General features: G+C 51.3%; 1 protein-coding gene, 1 long non-coding RNA gene and 3 other non-coding genes across 5 annotated transcripts in view; 2 read left to right on the forward strand and 3 right to left on the reverse strand.

The window, feature by feature from the left end:
* LOC102930774 (class I histocompatibility antigen, F10 alpha chain) overlaps positions 1–15,519 on the forward strand; it is a 1,343,638-nt gene that overhangs the window by 1,250,457 nt on the left and 77,662 nt on the right. The gene's annotated exons all lie outside the window — the stretch shown is intronic.
* Positions 1–15,519, reverse strand: part of LOC119566052 — a 302,951-nt gene that overhangs the window by 255,115 nt on the left and 32,317 nt on the right. The window lies entirely within an intron of this gene.
* On the reverse strand, positions 589–670 carry TRNAS-AGA. The gene has a single exon. It is a non-coding gene; the product is annotated as a tRNA-Ser (tRNA).
* Positions 4,524–4,595, forward strand: TRNAQ-CUG. Its single transcript has one exon. It is a non-coding gene; the product is annotated as a tRNA-Gln (tRNA).
* On the reverse strand, positions 6,727–6,808 carry TRNAS-UGA. The gene has a single exon. It is a non-coding gene; the product is annotated as a tRNA-Ser (tRNA).

Raw genomic sequence — 15,519 nt, forward strand, 5'->3', positions numbered from 1 at the left:
TGTGTTTCTATTTCAAGTTATGGTGTTATTTAGAGGAATCAGTACATATTTTTACTGTAGTAATTAAACCCTTAACTTTATTAAATCAAGCCAAAAATTTAGTGTCACTTATTTTTTCTCTGTCCTAGCAGGAATGAATTCAATTTTGTGACTTTCTTGAAAGTGCAGAGAGATTAACTGTGGGGAATTCAGTCTCTGTGTTTGTGAGCTGATGTTTTCCTCTCACAGGTCAGTGAATGCACTGCAATACTCAGAGGGATCTAAGGGCTGGTGTACGCTGGTCACTTAACTGGCAGAGCTACGTGTCTCAGGGTGTGAAAAATCCACACCCCCAAACCAATATAGTTAAGCTGACCTAAGCCCTGGTTAGAAAGCGCTAAATAAAAGGAAGAATTGTTCTGTCCCTGTAGCTATTACAGGGATGGGAAAACCCCTCCAGTCTCTGTAGTGACTGTCTACCCAAGGTGCTAGAGAAGTGTCAGAGCAGAGTTTTAAGTGTAGACAGCCAAAGAGACCAGCTCTGGCTCCAGTTCACACTGTGGATGCTCAGGCACTAAGACTGCAGTAATAATAACAGCCCAGTGCTTCCGTAGTTGGCAGGATTTGAACCTGTGCCGGGCGACCCCGATGGATTTCTAGTCCAGCGCCTTAACCACTCGGCCACAACTACTTGATGTACAGCTGCTCCACTACACTATGATTCAGTTCTCACAGAATTGTCACTTCAAATTGTTTGCTCAGACCAACTTCCCCAGCACGCTCACGGCTGTGCATTAGTGTAAGTGTGTCCATGGCAGAACAGGGAGAATTCCTGCCCATTTCCCTTCTGGCTGGAGCACAATGAGAGTGTGTTTGTGTTAACGACATTGCTGTAGATCAGTGTTCATTCCCCACGTTGACAAGCAGACAGTCCCTTTCCGATTCAAATCTCCAGCACATCATTCCAATAGCAGGGGTCAGGTTTTCTCTGGGGCATGAAAACTTTTCAGGGGGTTGGTGCGTGAACTCAGCCTTGCATTCCATCCTTGATGTTTCATGGACTAAAAAGCAGCATAAAGAAAGAGCCGAGCCAATTTCTCCCCGACAGGGACACAGGTAGCCACTTCCCTCTGTCTGACCATTGCCATTGCAGGAGAGAAGAGTTCACTGGAATTGAGTGCCCTGGCTCAGACAAGAGACACAGGGAGGTTTTGCTGTTCATGGATCTGTGCAAAGGAAATTGTGTCTCTGTGTGAAATTGAGGTGGGAAATGAAACATCCACATGGTGGCCCAATGCCCTACGGAATGTGGGTGAAGGGCTCGGGCTGAGAAATGATTTAACAGGGGTTTGTTTCAGTTTATTGCCCTGATTAAAAACTATGGCGGCCATTGCTGTTAGTCTGGTACCTGTGTAGGACACCCCTGTGGGTGTCAAATCCATGGCCTTATCCAGGGGTAGTCGATTCTTTTCGTCAAGGTCCAAATTTCTTGGACAAGGGACAGTCAATGTCTAGACTCCAGAGAAAACAAGACACTGAGGTAATAAGAAGTATATAAAAAGATTTTGCAGTCACTGTGGGCATAGCTATGATCTGTCGTGTTTCACTCTTTATATCTGGCCCCACTGCCAGCTCTGGCAGGATAAGGAACACTTCAGGCCGTCACTGAACTGAAGGCGGGAGATCATTTTTTGACTGGGAGAGGGACACGTCCTCTTAAAGGTGTTTGTCTGGCTGGCAGCCCTGGTTCCCAGGTCTCTCCTGAGGGAAGAAAGTTTCTATGCAAAATACCAAAACTTCTAAGGGAGAGGAGGGAAAGATGATGGCCACACGATGGGGCCAGCTTGAACCCACAACGTGGAGCTTTCACGTGGGATGACTCTGAACATTGATTGATCTCCCCTCCCTTGGATTTGAAGAGATGTTTACTTTTGGACTTGGTGAACTACAAGGCAGAAGCAATTATATCCGGGGTCTCAAACTCCCAGCCTCCAGGCCATTTGCGGCTCGCGAGCCTCCCAATGTGGCCTGCAGGGCTCCAGCAGTTTTGGGGCGGTTCTCTCCCTCGGCCCCACCTGCTGCCCCCAGATGCTCCCCCCTGCCACTTGAGGGGCCCGGGCAGCACAGCAGAGCTGAGTGGCGTCTTCCTGCTCGCTCCAGTGGCTGCTGGCCCCTCCCTGCACGTGCTGCCCCTGCCCCGAGCACCTCGGCGGCCAATGGTGGGGGTAGTGCCTGGGGGCAGCAGGGTGAGGAGGTCCCCCTCGACCTTGGAGCCCCAGGTAAGCACCGGACCTCCGACCCCCTCCCAGAGCCTGCATCCCCGCCCCTCATAAACCCCTCCCACCGCCAAAATCCCTCCCAGAGCCTGCACCCCCACCCCTTCCTCCTGCACCCCCACCCCCTGCCCCAGTCCAGAGCCTCCACCCAGGACCCAAACTCCATCCAAGAGCCTGCACCCAAGACCCCCTCCCCCACCCAAACTCCCTCCCAGAGCCCAGCCTCTCACCCCTTCTGCACCCAAACTCCCTCCCACAGCCTGCACCCCAATCCCCTACCCCAGACCTCCTTTCCCACCCAAACTCCCTCCCAGAGCCTTAGGCACATGGGGGGCAGAGTTTTTGGGGGGTGGAGTTTTGGGGAGCGGGTTCTGGGCAGGATGAGTGACATTATTGGCCCACTGGGAGAATTTGAGGATTCACACTGGCCCTAAGGTAAAGTGAGTTTGGGACCCTGCTTTAAGGCATTGGAGCAATGCTGGGAAGATGGAAGGGCACAGAGCTGGGGAGCAGTGTGTGCTCCAAGGAAAGTTGTTGTTGTGTTCTGGTGACACAGGGCGGGTGTGGGGATTTTGTTAGCTGTGGTGTTTGTGTAGAGATAAAGTTCACTAACAAAACTGTTCCTCCTCCAGGAGTCCTTTGTTGAGAGTGTAGCTCACTGGTTGAATATTTGCCAGCAGGGCAATGGGTTCCTAGTTCAAATCCAAGCACTTCCCTTTAAAAACTTTTTCAAATGAAAATCGATTTCCAGACCCATCTCCAGTGTGTTCAGGAGTCCGCTGAATGGGGATGCTTAAATGAATGTAAACACTCAGCAGTTCCCCTTGTGAATGTAGAAAACCCAGCAGAGCTGTCCAGCAGCTGAAATCCGCTCCACTCCTCGCGTCTCCAAGAGGGACACTCTGTATTTGGGGCATGTGCGACACCTCTGGGATGATGACAGGTGAAAAAATGCTGGATTCAATGACAGCTGAGACCACAGGAGGGGAAGGTGAATGGCAGCACCACACAGGGTCATAACACTCAGACCCGGGGCTTCACTGTCATTATCCCTGTCTTTGCCCTCATTTATATCCTAAGAAACACACCCTTCCCCCTCCCCCACACACTGTCACACCCACCTTTTCCCCTGGAGCCCACCCCAACCCTGCCCTACCCCTCTCCCACACACACACGGCATGGGACACAGCCTCTCCGTGACTCACCCAGGTCGGGACTTGCCTCTGCATTGCCCCAACAGGGGACCAATGAGCCTACAGATAGAAAAGACTTCCCTTCCCTTCTTCAGAGTCTCGTTAACCTCACCCAGGAGAAGTTCCAGCACCGGGTGGCTCAAAGCACCAACCTTCCCCTCAGCAGCGGAAGGTGGGAACCAGCTCGATCACACGGAAGGAGGCTCCCCACCTCTGTTGCTGCCGTCCTGCAGCATTTAATATGGATTTGTTTTAGCTAATGCAACCCCCTCATCCATCCATACATCCATGGAACAAGGAGACAAGCCCCTAACTAGGGGTTCCACTGGGGCAGTGGGTTAGCACATAGCACTTATAGGGCAGTCCTGTGTGGAATAGTGCTGAGGTTGTGAATTCAAACCTCACCTGGAGCTCTGGTTTTCTTTAAGCAAATGGCTTCTGCCAATCATTTTGCCCTGTGGAAAATACAATCCCAGCTCAGAAGAGACCGAGGTCCCTCCCTTTACCAAGTGCAGGGCAGATTTCACACAGCTACAATGCTCCGCTATCCACCAGCCACCAGTGTCAGGAGGGGTCAAGCAGAGCCCAGAGCATGGCCCATTCTGTGATTCTTCACCCCCCTGACCCTCCTCAATCTTTGCTCCCCAAACCACCTTTGGGAACACCCTCTTGGCTATGAGACTCGAACACTGCCTGTGTGTGTGGTTTTTGTTTATACCTGTGTGGGGCTGTGCAGTGTGTGATTTTCTCTTTCTCTCTGTGTCTTTGTCTCTCTGTTTGTATCTTCATGTGTAAATTCACTGTAACTTTTCAAAATATCCACAGCTTTGCCAATTTTCACCACGAATTTTTCTCCATCAACCAATTCTCACTTGTTCCCTACCACTTGGTGACCATTGCCCCAGGGCACTGTCACTCTCAGGGTCCTGATTTCCCATTGACCCTTCCCCCTTCTATTGGGACTGGGAACTAACCAACCAAAAAACCCCACAAAGTTTTAGTAAAGGGCCAACAGTCCCCTTACACAAGCCAGCCCCGTGAGGGTCACTGATGGCCAGAGAAGGCAGCAGAAGCTGGTCCCATGGTGTAATGGTCAGCACTCAGGACTCTGAATCCTGCAAGCTGAGTTCAAATCTCAGTGGGACCTCGTGGTAAATCCCTGGAGCTCAAACTCCTCGCCTTCCCTGTCTCTGGCTGTGCAAGAGTGAGTTGTTTACCTCCTACTGGGTGACTCCTGCCCTCTGGAGCCAGGTCTTTGGGTGGGATGGCTGCCATGGTTTGGGGCTCTAGAACTGGCTACTGATGCCTGCAGTCCTGTGGTTTGACCTGGTGGTTGGGATTCTCGCTGCTTCACCTGATGCCCACAAGTTTGGCCCTTGTGCTTGCTGTCACGCTTTTCCTCTTTCCCACATGGCGCTTGAAGAAAGGAGTGGCAGGGCCAGGCTTCAAAGTCAGGGCTAGGCAGGAAGATTCCCAGGCTGGATCCCAGCACACCTCTCCTCATCTGGGCACCTGGAGCAGAGGCGGCTGGTGCTGACAGCTCCAAGGGAAGGTTTATAAGCCACAGAGCAACTGAGGGCAGGGCAAGAGGAGGGGAGGACCATGTCTATGTGTGGCCATCAGACGGGCATAAGACACCTGGCCAGCCTGCTCCCTTGCATGCCAAACACCCACTGAAGGCCACCCACAGACCAGCATGCAGGGCGGCTGCTGATTCTCAGTGGCCAGCATCAGAAGATGGTAGGAAAGCAGGGCCACCCTGGTGGGGCCTCTGACCGTTCCCACTCCAGGTGCTCACTGTTGCAGCAGGGCAGGAGATTTTACCCCAAGAGGCTTTTCCCCAGCTGGCGAGAAGCAGAGAAACACCCATCTCCCAAGGCGCTATTTAGCCCCCTCAAGCACAGGGACAGGTGCACATTTGGAGGAGGGAAACTGCTCTACACGCTAGCCCGGGCATCTGCCCATTTACTTTGGCAAGTCAGGAATGGCAAAGGCTAGACTGGACGCACCTGGGGGCTCACGCCCTAGCCTTTGTGATGCCCAAACCCAACTCCTTCCCAGGGGTCTAGCTGAAGCCAGAGCATTGGCCTAAGCAGCCAAGAAGAGGATCCAGCCCTGAAGAAAGCAGGACTTTCAGCACAAAGGGAAAACTGCACAAGTCCAACCTCGAAGGGACTCGAACCCTCAATCACCTCATCTGAAGTCAGATGCCTGATCCATTAGGCCACATGGTCACAGGAGAGAAGCCTCTCCAAGCACTTCTTTGGAAAAGGTGGACACTGTGTTTCTCAGGTCAGCTACTGAGGGGGGCAGAGTTTCTCTGGGCACAAGAAGTCGAGTTCCCAGCGAGACGTGAGACTTAATTCTATGGAGCCAGGTGCTGGACTTTGGCAGGGAGGCTTAGGCATGGGGGATTGGGGTGCAGAGGGGGGGGGCGGCTGTCTAGGTGCAGAGATTAATTGACCCTGAGGTGCAGGAGGGAGGAAGAGGAGGAGGAATCGGCAGTGGGCGTGGAGAATAAGAGGATGGGGAGAGGCTCTCAGCAAGCCTGGCCAGCTCAGTCCATAGAGCATCAGGCTCTTAATGGGCGGGGCCAGGGTTCAAGCCCCTGTCCAGGCGCTCAGCTCTTGTGTGCCAGGAGCCAAATCATTCCTGGTGGTGTCCAGAGCCATGTGTGGGAAAGGGAGGCTGAGACTTGTGCACCCTGCTCTGTGACAGGGATCCTGGTAGCTCAGGCTCAGGGAAGGCTTCTGTACTCAGAGGTGCTGACTTGGAGACTTCCTGGGGCTTGCTTGACCTCTACCCCAAACCCCCACCCTGTCCTATTTCTTCCTCCTGCACCCTGGATCATGGGCAGGAGGGGGGTGCTGAAGAGGAGGAGCTTGTGGGCCAGGCTGCTCGCAGGTGGGAGGTGCTGGGGGGAGCTGGCTGCCAGTGGGCGCTGAGCAGCTCTTCTTTTGTTTCCGTTGGTGCTGCAGCCCCATAGTATCCAGGGAGTTGGTGCCTCTGGCTGCACTGATGGCTCCCGTTCCTCTCTAGAGAGAGGAACAGAACCAGGGTTATGGCTGATCTATGGGGCCGGGGGCGTTAGGTGAGTGGCAGAGGCTTCAGGTGCTGAGAGTTTGCCTGACACCTCAGGGACACAGTGTGAGGTGGTGTCCCAAGGATCTCTATGAAAAGAGCAGAACAGGATTTACTTGGGGTGTGGAGAGAACTGAGAGCGTCTCAGGGTTGTAGAGAGTATTGCCCGGGTTAGAGACTGGCTAAAAGACAGGCCTCGCTGTGAGCAGGATTCGAACCTGCGCAGGGGAACCCTTTTGGATTTCAACTCCAATGCCTTAACCACTCAGCCATCGCAGCTGCGAGCACACTTGTGCTTCAATCCCACAGAAACTGGTAAATAATCACAGTGTCCAGGCTTGAAAAGAAAAGGAGGACTTGTGGCACCTCAGAGACTAACAAATGTATTAGAACACAAGCTTTTGTGAGCTACAGCTCACTTCATCGGATGCATGCAGTGGAAACTATAGTGGGGAGATTTATATACACAGAGAACATGAAACAATGGGTGATACCATACACACTGTAAGGAGAGTGATCAGGAAAGGTGAGCTATTACCAGCAGGAGAGCTGGGGGGGTGGGGTGGGGGTGATCTTTTGTAGTGATAATCAAGGTGGGCCATTTCCAGCACTATACAAGAACAGTAGGAGGGAAAATAAACAAGGGGAAATTGTTTTACTTTGTGTCATGACACACCCACTCCCAGTCTTTATTCAAGCCTAAGTTAGTTGTATCCAGTTTGCAAATTAATTCCAATTCAGCAGTCTCTCCTTGGAGTCTGTTTTTGAAGTTTTTTTGTTGAAGAATTGCCACTTTTAGGTCTGTAATTGAGTGACCAAAGAGGTTGAAGTGAAATAGAGAATTTCCACAACAAACCTGGCTCCGAAAGCACAGGGGGGATTTGGGGTTTGTTCTCTTTGCTTTGCCATGTGCAGTCGCACAGAGAGGGCTTTCAAAAGTCTCCCCTCCCACAAAGCGGGAATGGGAAATGATTCTCAACTTGCAGCTTGATGTGAATGAGGATGTCTGGAGCACAGGGCCAGGGACTGACCTGTGCTAGAGAAACGAGTGACACATGGAACCATGGACTAGCAGCAGTGCTGTGCAGGAAAATGTCTCACAAGAGGCATTAGCGCATCGGTGGTTTGGCAGTGAAGTCACAGAGATGGGGGGAGGTCTAGCTTTGGGTTCTGGCCATCAGAGGGATGAGTTTTATTGTCTTCAAATTTCAATAGAAAAATTCAGACCCAAACTGTGTGTGGGGGGGTTTCTGTGGTTTTCATTTGGTTTGTTTTGGTTTTCTCATTTGAAATGTTCTTGATAATTTGTCTGGGAAAACTGTTTGGACAAGGCCAAGGACAAGTTAGAACAATTAAAAATCTCCATGGGAGTGAGGGGGTCCCTCAGCGCCGGGGGAGGGGTGGAGATTTTCATGAGGGGAATTGAGGCGATAAATGAGAGGCTTTTGCTCCAGCAGCGGGAGAGGCCTGGCAGGTTCATTTTTACCAAGTGAACCCCTCCCCCCCCAACACAAACACACACACACACACACACACATCGCTCCCCTGCTGCTGCTGCCCCAGTTCAAACCCCACTGTCACCCCGAGCATGTGATCTACAGCTTCCTGCTGACAAAGCCCTTATATATCAGAGACAAACTCCCCTAGTCTGCCCCTTCTCCCAGCTGAGCCCTCCCCCCACGGAGCCCAGGACAGCCCCGACCTAGCTGGATCTCGCGGCAGGCCAGGGAGGACAGGCTGCAGGGCAGGGGGATCTCAGAGACCCCCGGGGCTTTGCTGCAGGGAGTCTCCTTCTTGAGGTGTCTCCTTGAGGACTGAGAGAGAATTCAGGGTCTCGTATGTGAGCGCGAGGTGGAGCCTCTCTGGAGTTTTCTCCTTTCCCACTGCTCATTGAGCGAGAAGACAGACGTCCCCGTGGAGAAGGTAAGAGCCCCAGAGAGGTTTGGTACCGAGGCAGCCTGATCCGCCCGGTGCTGGCCAAATTCTCAGCACGGAAAACAGGAGGTTAAGGTGGGACAATTTTCCCCCAGCTAGGCCTTTGTCCCTTCGAGTCCTTGGGGTTTGTCTTTTTTGGTTTCCCTTTTCCTGCTTCCCTCCCTCCACTGGCGAGGAGGGGGCTGCTCTGTCGCCCTCATGGTGGGAGGCCTCCCAAAGAGATGGGACAGGAAGCGTGCTCTGAGAGTGATCCTCACCGGTGACCTGAGCCATCCCTGGGCCATCTGGGGAACCCTCAGCCCACCGCCAGAGTCTCCACGCTGACTGGCTGAGCAGGGGGTCTCGTGGCAGGGAGGAGACTCAGGACTTTGTTGTTCTCGTTTAAGGCCCAGCAAATAAGCCAGAACCAATCATCTGCTTGGTGAATTGTTCTCCTTCTCGCTGCTGATTGTCTCTGAGCCGTTCCTGGTTCTCGCTGGTGTTCTCGTGCTTCTAAAACACTTGCTGAAGAATCAGTGTGAATGGTTGTTGGTCTGTAGCTCATTGCAGGTCCCTTTATTCTGATCATTCAGTGTGTGAAACTCCAGACTGATGGTTCGTTTGAAAGCCAGAACACCCGGGTCCTGTTCCCAACTCTATCCCGACAGGTTGTGTGATGGAAGACAAGGCCCTTCACCTTTCTCTGCCTTTGTTTCTCCCTCTGTCAGTTGGGGAGAACAATCCTCTCACACCTGCCTCCCGGTGGGGGGAGGCTGTGGAGCTGTGGGGACCTGTTTGAGAGCGTCACTCGTAGCAGTGCATCGTAGGAGGTGTCCTATCAGGTTGAGAACCGCTGCAGAAAGGGATGTAGAGCTGCAGGGAGCTGGATGGAGGTTCAGTAGGGGCACAGTTCTGCGGGAAGTAGCTTTCAGGGCTGAAAGCCAAACTGAATCTCCCAGTAATGTGGTTTTATTATTCCCTCCAAATACAAGTGGGGCTTCAGGGTGCGCCTGCTCAGGTTCAGTCCCTGGGATCCCAGTGCAGCCCCCTTGCTTATTGGAGAAAATGTTGCCAACCTATTTCCCATGCCGTGAGGGCTGGTCCAGGAGCACCTCATGTCTGGCACATGGGATCAGGACACTTGGGTTCTATTCCTTCCTCTTCCAGACCTTATGCAACTCCCTACTTCTCTCAGTGCCTGTTTGTTGTCTGTGCAGTGCCCAGAACAATGGGAAACCCAGTCTAGGTTGGGGGTCTATGCAGCATCCAGCACAATGGGTCCCTGATCTTGGATAGGGTCTGGACAATATCTGGCACAAAAGAGGCCCTGATCTTGGACAGGGTCTCTTTGCATGACTATAGCATGGTACTAATAACTTGCAGGGAGGGTTGAGTTATTCCAGAGGATGATGTTGTGCAGCAGAACCCCGTTTTCCCAACCTGGCATGACACAGCTTTGCATGTGAACCGAACCAAGGGCGCACACAGGTCCAGAAGCCGGCGATTTCTCCTTTGGCCGCTAGATGGCGCTGCAGGCTCCCACTTCCCCCTTCTTTGGTCAGCGCAATGGGGGTTAGTCTCCCCAAAAAGAACGCCCGTCTCGCTTTGAACGTTCCTTGACGTGCACCCTGTGGACTGCCAGGATACGTGTCCAAAAGTTGCAGGGCTTGTTTCATGGTCTCCACAACGACAATCTTTCTTCCTTTTCAGACGTGACGACCTTTTTGGTCAAGATCCTTGATTATTCGGGGACTTATCCCGGAAGACCCAAAGTATTTGGGACATAAGACTTGTCTGGAAGGGCGCACAGGGCTAAAGTGTTTTTGGCCATAGCAGGTGCCTTGTTGCAAGAATGACGTCCATCCCCCTTCCAAACAAGCCCCAAATGAGCTGTTACCAGAATTGCCCTTTACCTTGGGGTACGCCCATTTGTTAGGGTTACTCTTCTGGTGGGGGGAGATTCTGCAATTCTGTCAATGTGCTGCTTTTGTCACTTGTCTTTTCCTATGGAGCGCTACTCCTTCCTTCTGCAAGTTCCCTCCCAATGGAGCTACCCTGCAGGACCTCGGTTCCCCAGGGCTGGGGTCTTCCAGCCCCCAAATGTGATGAACATGAACAGACACACAGGCAGACACACATGAACATGGCATGTCAGAGAGGACTGGGTCATCAGCACTTGCAAGCTGACCCCTGATGTGTCCCGGGACTCAGTGGGCTGGATCGAACAGCAACTTAAAGCTGGTCCCCTCATATGTCCTTGGACTCAGCGGGCTGGGCTGAGCAACACCTTAATCTGCCACCCTCCTCTGCCTCCAGGTTCAGCACCTCCCTATCCCCACCTTCACCCCACAACCATTCTGCTCGTAACCCACTTGCTGAGCAAACCCCCGAGGATTTTTGGGGCTGCAGGGATCTTTAGCTTGGGTACAAGGAGCGTTGCTGCAGAGTGCATGGAGAAGCCAAAAACACCCATGGAGGTGGGGTGGGGGGCTAGCAAACTATAACAGATCACAGGAGGCAGGGTCAGGAGGCTATTCCTAGAGAGAGACAGAGGCACAGAAAGAGACAGATGGATCTCAGCACTCCTTGAAGCTGGAATCGATCAGGGTTCCCAGGTGGCCTTTGTAGCTGAGGGACTGGAGCGCTGGAGCCAGGCAGAGCCCCCAGCATAATCAGTCAGGAAAAGCGAATGAGGACGACTTGTAGCACCTTAGAGACGAACCAATTTATCTGAGCATAAGCTTTCATGGGCTAAAGCCCACTTCATCAGATGCATGCAGGGGAAAATACAGCAGGAAGATATAGATATATCGATACAGAGAAGAGGAGAAAATGGGGGTTGCCATAGCAACTCTTAATCGATGAAGGTGGGCTGTTAGCAGCAGGAGAAACAAAATTTTGTTGTGATAATCAGGCTAATCTGGGGGGACTAAAACTGCAGGGCAGAGAGACCAGTAAGTTTTGGGGGGTCCCGATCCAGTCCCCCAGCTTCTAGCCGCCCACCCCCTTAAGGCTGCCATTGCTGGGAGCCCCCTCCATCTGCAACTTCAACTTGTAAAGATTGTAGATAAAACGTGTACAGCTGGGTGCCTTAGGGCAAAAACTTACACACAGGTACATGAAATCCATGCAAAAGAAACCCCAGTGGGTAAAACCAGGGAACAAAAGCCTGAGCAGCCAAAACCCCAGCCAGCTGTTGCTCCCACAAAGAGGGAACTGTTCCAATATCTCCTCCTTCACATTTCTCCTAGGAACTACCAGGGGCCGATTGAAAAGTGTGAAAATATGTTTGAAAAGAAAAAACATCCACAACTTGATTCCATTTTATTGACAGCATCATTATTGGTACTCGCCTGGCTTGCCTTCTCTGGCACAAGAGAGGCAGACAGAGGAGGATGAGGACCACCAGCTGTGCCCCCACAAGACTGGGCTCTGGGCCAATCCTCCAGATATCTGAGACCCACATCCTTCCCCAGATCAACCACCTTCAAAGTGGACCAGACCCACATCCCTTCCCAGAATGACCATTCGTGACCTGGGCAGCGCAGCCAGCTCAGCCAGGAAGGAGAACTCTTGAAACTTTCTTTGGCTTTTCATCTCCCTGTTCTTCCCCTAATTGTTGGGGGCTGAAAATACCTGGCCGTGGGAAGCAAAGAGGCAGGCCCTGGATTCTCCCTCTCGGGAGCCCACAGCTCACCCCCAGACGGTCGCCTACGGCCTGGTGACAGGCTAGAAGGGCCATTTGCAAGTGGTTCAATTTTCCAGCTCGATTTGGCTGTTGGTTTCTGGCCCAAAATTGGGAGGCCTGACAGCGTCAGCACTGGGCAAATGTGGCTCGTTGCTGGAAGAGTCTGATTCTCACGTCGTCTTCTCCCTTCCGAGGGATCCTCCGCGTCTCTCAGCAGCTCCTGGGGTCCCCAGCAGCTGTCACCCCAGCCAGGTGGCAGACTGACGGCAGGGCAAGAAAGCTGACGCCGAACCCTCTTTGCTGTTGGCCTCCGGGACATCGCAATCAGCTTGTGCAGAAACACACACAGACCCCACCCAGAGCACATCGCACGTCACACACACAACACGCCCTGCGTCGCACATCACACACACAAAACATTGCACGTCGCACACGTAAACAGAAGACGTCGCACCTCACACTTCACATGTGCATGTCTTCTTGTTTGCCATGTTGAGTGTGTGTGATGTTGTGTTTGTGGTGTCATGTGACGTGTGTGTGTGTGACGTGTTTTGTGTCGTGTTGTGTGTGTGTCGTGTGTCATGTTGTATGTGTTTGTGTCTATCTGTGTGACGTGTTCTGTGTCGTGTTGTGTGTGTGTCGTGTGTCATGTTGTATGTGTTTGTGTCTATCTGTGTGACGTGTTCTGTGTCGTGTTGTGTATTTCTGTGTGTGTGTGACATGTTGTGTTTATGTGTGGTGTGTTTGTGGTGTCATGTGACGTGTGGTGGTGTATGTGCGTGACACGTTGTGTGTCATGTTGTGTGTGTTTGTCTGTCTGTGTGACGTGTTGTGTGTGTGACGTGTTGTGTGTGTTGTGTTATGTGTTTGTGTGTGACGGGTTGTGTGTGTGTGTGACGGGTTGTGTGTCGTGTGTGTGTTGTGTGTCGTCTAGAGTGTTGTACGGATTGTGTTTGGTTGTGTGTTTGTGGTGACGTGACGTGGTGTGTGGGTGTGTGTGTGTGAGATGTGTTTTGTGTAGTGTTGTGTGTGTGTGACGTGCTGTGTGTGTTTGTGGTGTGGTGTGTATGTGTGATGTGTTGTGTGTGACATGGTGTGTGTGTTGTGTTGTGGTCCGTTTTGTGTGTCGTGTTCAGTGTGTGTATGGTGTTGTGTGTGTGGTGTCATGTTACGTGTTTTGTGTGATGTAGTGTGTGTGTGTCATGTTGTGTGTCGTCTTGTGTGTGTTTGTGTGACGTTTTGTGTGATGTGTTGTGTGTGTGTATGGTGTTGTGTGTCACATTCTGTGTGTGTTGTGTGTCGTCTAGAGTGTTGTGTTGAGTGTGTGTGACGTGTTGTGTGTGTGTGTGTCTGTGTGGGTGTCTGTGATGTGTTGTGTGTCAGGTTGTGTGCTTGTGTTGTGTTGTGTGCTTTTTTGTGTGTTGTGCTGTGTATGTGACATGTTGTGTGTCGTGTTGTCTGTGTTTGTGTATGTGTGACTTGTGTAGTGTTTTCTGTTTGTGTGACATGGTGTGTGTCATGTTGTGCGTGTGTGAGACATGTTTGTGAGTGTGACGTGCGACGTGCTGTGCGTGCGACGCGCAACGTTTTGTGTGTGTGAAGTGCGATGTGCTGTGTGTATGATGTTCGACATGCTACGTGTTGTCAGTGCGATGTTTGACGTGTTGTATGTGGCCGCGCTATGTGCGATGTGCATCGTGCGACAGGCGACGTGTTGTGTGTGTTCATGCGACGTGCAATGCTTTGTATGTATGCGTTTTGTATGTGTGCGTGCTACATGCGACATGTTGTGCGTGTGATGTGCAACGTGCTGTGTGTGTGCCTGCGACATGTGTGTGACGTGCTACACACGACGTGTTGTGCGTGCGGTGTGCGATGTGTTGTGTCTCTGTGTGCGACACACACGACATACACACAACATGTCTCATGACACCACAACCACACAACACACACTCAACATGACACACAAAACGGCACAAAACTCAACACACAGACACACTGAACACAAGACTCCATCATACGTCATACACACAGCACATCGCACTTCACACACACAAAATGTTGTGCGTCGCACGCACGCACAGCACGTCGCACGTCTCACTCACAAACATGTCTCACACACGCACAACATGACACACACCATGTCACACAGACAGAAAACGCTACACACGTCACACATACACAAACACACACAACAAGACTCCATCAATGGGGATTAGCCAGGATGGCCTTCACTCTCCCACTTCCCTGGTCCTTCTCGCATGAACAGAGAGCAACAATACCCGAAGTCCGAAGGTGCAAACAATTCGATGTTTATTGGGGTGAACTTCCAGCAAGCTTAAATATAAGTTCCTTTTTCCTTATTTTCGAATCCCAACTTACTTCCTGTTTGCCCCTAATTTATATAGTAATATTCTTAGCTATACCTTAACCAATCATTCTACTGAAATTTAACTAACCAATCCTAACATATTGTAACATGATTAGCTAACCAATTATATCCCACCACCTTAATTAGATTACACCCAGCAAAATTAATTATACAGCAGACAGGAACAATCACAGAACCAGACAGAGATTATACAGACAAACAATAGCAAAGTGGGAACTCTAATGACAAAACAATACAGAAGTGAGGATTTCACATCCCAGCTATTGATAAGTGAGTTCTTGCCAGACAGGATGCTATCAAACTAAGTTTCCTTTTACATTTTCTAGGCACTTCCCTTTCTCTGGAGGTGATAGGAATTATCAGGACAGGATCTTATTCAGGACAGGATTGTATTCCTAACAGCCCAATAGCACCTTCTTTCAAGTGTGACTAGTTTGGAATGTGAGGATGTGACTGTTCGCTTCCTGGCTTATGGCTGCCTCTGCTGCTTAGCCAAAGGCCTTAGCCTAAGCACAGGGCCTCAAACTGTCACAGTAAGAGAAGGCCCTTACACCAGCAGACAGTGATTTTGATTCTTTCTTTTATACCTCTAACTAGCCAAGTAATAAGAATACCCCTAAATTCTTAAAGTACAGGCCTTTACAGACAGGCCTGAATATCTATATCCTAACACTTCCTACCCCTTTTTTTTCTTTTTCTTTTGGGATCCTCCTGCCCAGGTATCCCTGGAAAAGCATAGGACATATGGCGACACATTTCCTGATAGGGCCAGGCATCAAGGTGGAAGGTGTCGACGCTCCATCTGTCCCACTGCCCCTTGTGTAGTACCAAGCCCTGCACCTTCTCTCGTACGGACATACTACACCTATTCCAATTAGTGTTCCAGACTTCCCAGTATAGTGGGCCCGAGAAGGTTGGGTCCGGGTTGTCTAGTACACTTGGCGGGGGCTTACTACATTACTTATAGGTTATAATTAGTGGCTGTTCTCTAGGGGG

The sequence above is a fragment of the Chelonia mydas genome, chromosome 4, assembly GCF_015237465.2.
Source record: "Chelonia mydas isolate rCheMyd1 chromosome 4, rCheMyd1.pri.v2, whole genome shotgun sequence".
NCBI lineage: Eukaryota > Metazoa > Chordata > Testudines > Cheloniidae > Chelonia > Chelonia mydas.